Source organism: Apium graveolens, unplaced genomic scaffold (genome assembly GCF_009905375.1).
Source record: "Apium graveolens cultivar Ventura unplaced genomic scaffold, ASM990537v1 ctg521, whole genome shotgun sequence".
NCBI lineage: Eukaryota > Viridiplantae > Streptophyta > Magnoliopsida > Apiales > Apiaceae > Apium > Apium graveolens.
This window is the reverse complement of record NW_027418862.1, coordinates 22,190-27,426: the sequence shown is the minus strand read 5'-3', so window position 1 is coordinate 27,426 and position 5,237 is coordinate 22,190.

Genomic DNA, 5,237 nt, shown 5'->3' with positions numbered 1-5,237 from the left:
AGAAAGTTGTCAAATTCTAAGTTAATTCAGCACACCAAGAGCGTAGTAATATTGATTAAAGCAGCTCGGCGTAGACAAAGAAAGAAGGTTAAATGGTATCGAGAAAGAATATGAGTATACAAATAGGACCAGTAGTGTTAGTACAAGTTTCATCTTGAAAGAGACGGGATAAGTTTGAGTAGAAGGGACAGGTTAAGTTCTAAAATTAATGAATCATTCGAGGTATTGATAAATATAGGTAAAGTTGTTCATGAGTTGATGTCACCGTCACAACAGTGTGTACATATAATGTGTTTTACCTATCAATGTTAAAGCAATAAGTATTTGATTTGAATTAAGCGATTGGTTAGGAGCCAATGGGCTCTTGTCTAAGTTTATTCTACATATAGTGATCGATCCAAATTCTTGATCGTTAAAGGCGAATTCTTGGAAATTAGAGTATATCCATAGTAAGTACGTTTGAAACCCTCGAGTAGAAGAGTCTACTTGGGAACTAGAGTCAGATATGCTTGACAAATATCCTCACTCGTTTAGTTAGACCAGATTCTGAGGACAGGATATTTTTAAGGGGGAAGGATATAACGACTCGTGTATTTTGGAATTATTTAAATATGTGATTATGGAATGTATTAATTAAATAAAATATGTGTCTTGGTTTTGGCAGCAATGTGTTGATATATACTATTTGTCTGTGATTTACTGGTGTAAAGGATTGGAATGTGTAGGTAAACATTTAGTTATATTGTTTTGTTTTATTTTTAAAGGTGATTTTAGTACAGTTTTAAATCCGTAAATATTTGGACTGTCTCTAAAATTAGTTTTATGGTTCTATAATTACAATAGTTATTTTTGGGGTTTTATAAAATTTAGAAATCAATATTTTTATTAATTATTTATCTTTAAATGATTTTCTGATTGTGTTTATTTATAAAATCCATATTTAATTCCAGAATTATTCAAAAATCAAAAAATTCATATTTTACTAAGTTTATAATATTCTGAGAATTTTGAAATTATTTTGGAAATTTTCAGGATTAATTTCACCCGCGCGTTGTTTCGTTTAATTGATAAAAGTGGGTATAAATTGTGTTTCAGAAATTATTTTAAAAATTACAAAATTTATGTTTTATAAACTCCGGGATATTTGTAACATTTCAAGACTATTTTCGTGATTATATGAATTTGTTTAAAGTGCAGCTCGGTTCGCTAATTTTTGACTGCGTGTATGTCGCGCGTTTCAGAATTGTTTTAAAAAATTATGAGGATTTTATATTTATTAACTTTTAATTATTTCGGGAATTTTAAAAGAATTTTGGGAATTCGCCTTGAAATTGAGGAAAACGAGTCAGAAATTCAGTGTCAACATTACCAGAACACGTGTTTGATTTATACTGAATTGTAATACACATGGCAGCGATTGGAATTTTTTGTTAATAAAAATAAAAACGTGGCATCACTGCCTTCTCTCCCTGCTCAGTCTCGCAGGTTTCTCTCTCTTCCATCTCGATTATCTCTCTCCTCACTCATCTCTCGATCTCATCTCTCTCGTTCTACAAATTCACTCATTTCTTTTTTCCCCTTTCCCTCCTTCTCCGTGCTTCTCTCGGATTCAGGTGAGCTTCGGCCGCCTCTTTTCTTTTTCTTCCGGCCGCCGTTGTTCCGGTTGTGGCTTCGATATACTCCTGTGTTGCTGTATATGTACATCCCTGTGTGTATCATGTGCGTTATTGTGTGTGTTGCGTGTGTGTGTGTTATTGTGCATGCTGTGTGGGTGTGAGTTATGTATGTGCGATTGTGATGTGAGTGGTGGCGCGTACGCGCGTGGCTGCTGCAGTGTTATTTCAGTTGGTTGGTCGTCGTGTTATTGTCTTAGTTATTCATTTATTAACTGGGAACTTTTATATATTTTTATGTAGGAAATTGATTGAATATATTCGTGATATAATAAAAATGATTTCTGTGCGGGAAATTATAAAAGCTAATCGGTGGAATTCGCGTTGGAGACCCGAAGCAACGGGTACCCGCGAATTTTACCGCCGTCGGCGATGAGCCTCGGCGAGCTGACGGTGGACGGTGATGAATTTATTCTGAATCCTAATTTTTATAAAATAAATAAAATGAGTCAGGTAATTAGTTTCATATGGGAATGGTTGTGGAATTGTGAAAATTGGATTGTAGTTGGTTTAGATCTTGTTGTGATTAATTTGACGTTGATGATGTGTCGACGGGTAGTCCGATAAACAAAGGGAACGCTGCTCGATTTCCGAGAAATTGAACTACGGAAATACGGGAGTGTATCTGAGGATTATCGGGACGTCGAGCGAGTATAAGTAAATACATATACGTATGTTTTATGCAAAACCTGATTGTATGTTGTAGTGATACGTTTTGCCAAAACCAATAACCCTAATTTCATACAATGGCGAGTATACATATTTTCTGAAAAGGAACACCGAATTAATTTTGAGGATGTGAACCCTAACTGATGCCTATATTGCAATAATGTATGTATTACGAGTTGGGTTTAAATATCGCTGGGTAGAATTGGTATCGAGGATATGTCAAGCATACCTAGACGTCTAACATAGGGTGTTTCGACCCTGTAGGTTATAATCGGGAACCTGAAAGTGCACGATGGACTAGAGATGACCTAGTGTTCAGTCGACGAGCTCAATAGAGTTTCAACAGAAAAGCTTGAGTATCAAAGTCGAATCCAGTGGGATCTAGTGATTGGATGTTAAAGCCTGAGCGACAGAGTCGGCTCAGAATTAATCAATAATAGTTGTAAAGCCCTGTAAGGCAAGTACTTCTGAACTTTTCTTCAAGATATATTGCAAATATTTTCGAACTGTTTCATAACATGTCACTAATATTCAAAATAACTCGTGTTTTAATATTGCAAGTGATTTAAACTATTTAATCTTGAACCCTGATTTTCTTGATCTTGAGCCATAAGCCTTATTCTTTGTAAACCATCCTTTGTTGATTTTCAATTACCAAACCTCCCAAATATGATACTACTCCCCAAATGTATAACTACCAAACACTGGAAAAAAATTGTTTCAAAACACAGAAATTTTTATACTCCAACCTTTCTTTATAACATCCAAGTAATATACCTTGAAAAATCATTATTTGTCTAATACCTGATCCTTTACGGACTGAAAACCATTTCTTATACATACCCTGATATACCCTTGTGATATCCATGAGTTTCCTTACATTTTATTCAAGTGTTTAATCATCATTGATTATGTTCTTGTTGTATCGAATTATATTGTTTATCATATTGAACTGCTTTAGAATTGGATAGTTTTTTTTTATGTGTGGACCAGATTCGTGGTCAGATCATATCAATGGTCAAGTTAGGCCAATGTGTGCCTTGGATCCAGTAGTTAGAGCAGTGCTGTGTGCTTTGCTCAGGGGTTAGTGCGTGACTGATCAGCAACCTAACCTTGGTTTTAAAAACTTAAAATGAATATCCAGTTATAATGATTATTTAGCAATAAACTTGATTCCTCTGAATCATCTCGTTTGATCATTGATTAACCTCAATTATTGTCATTGTGACTTGCTAAGCTAGTTAGCTCACTCTTGCGAATCTTTTTATGTATTCTACAGTTAAGAAGGATACGGTTGATAGCGAGGTTTCCCAGTTCAATGTACGAGCTAGGATTCCAGATTTAGTTGGATCGAGCTAGCAGGAGCTTATGGCGGTAGTGAGATAGTAAGATTGTAAGAATAATTTTATTATCAGTTGTAAGTTAAATTAGTTGGGATTATATAGTTGTAATAAAAGTTAAGGTTGTGGCTTGTTTTCATACTTTAACCCGTTGCAATCCGTGGTTATGTAAAGCAGGGTCATTGCAAATAATATTTTTATACAGATTTATATATTGTGTATGTCTACACTCTCAAACTCATGCTAAGGTTGATAAACTTCTTGAGTCAGCTGAAAATCTAAATATGACTCTCAAGTTAGACAAGTCAAGACTTATCAGACCTATACATGAAAAGGTTGAAGCTATTGAGAAGGTACAAGAGAAGCAACAGGCCCAAATTACTGAGGTCCTGCAGAATCAAGGCTCACAACAAGCTCAACTTAATGATATCCAATCTTCAGTTGAACTTCTTCTCTCTCTCCTACTACATGATGATGCCAAAAAGGGGGAGAAGATAGTTAAGTCAAAATGCTCTTATACTCAGATACTGAAGAAAATGGATAATAATAAAGATGACCAGGGAAACCCTAGCAAGGGTCAAGGTCAAGGTCAAAGCAGCAAGGTTTCTTCTGGGAAACTAATTACTGATGCAAGCAAACCTTCTATTCAAAAGAAGACAAGTTCTGAAGCTGCTCAAACTCAAAATCTGATAGCAAGTGCTGATAAAAAAAATCTGATATCAAGTTCTGATAAGCAAAGTCTGATGACAAAGCCTGATGTTCTGATACAAGGTGGAAGTCAAGACTCTCAGAAGTTTTTGCAAACTCTGAAGCTAAAAGGGAAGCAGACTTCAGTCTACTACAAGGATCCCAAAATTCAGACACTTGATGAAAAAATTGCTAGAAGATTATTTCTGAAGCATAATCCTGGAATGGATTTAGAAAATCTCAAGGAGGAAGAAGCTAGATTTAAAGCTGAAAAGACAAATCTAAAGCCAAAAGCTTATGTTGCAAAGAAACCTCCAAGGCCTAATGTAAAAGGCATTGTGATCAAGGAGAAATCAAATACTGAGGCATCAAAGCCCAAGACTTGATCACAAACTGAGATTGATCCCAAAGACAAAGGGAAGGGAAAAGTTGATGAACCAACCAAGCCATTGGAGATGAAAATTCCTCAAATCCTGATGAAACCAGTGTGCAAAATGGTTCAAGTTACTGATGATATTCTTGTTGATGATGAAACTGTCCAAACTCTGAAAAGAAGGAAATTTATAAAGAATCAAAGACAACCTCTGACAGAGCTCAAGTTATTCAGAGTGAAGAATAGCAAGAAACAACAAGTTCTGATAAAGTCATCAAGACATCAACCTCTGACATAGCTCAAGTTGATTTAGACAAGATGAAAGTAGTTGACAAAAAGAAACTTCTATGGAAAAATGTCAAACCATCATATCCAAAGAAAAGCCAATTGCTATCTGATTTCATGAATATTGGGTTAAATGCTAGAGAACCAAGAGACAGAGTAGGGCTAGGTTCTGATGAAGCTAAGATCAAGATAGGAGTTGAAGTTGCTACT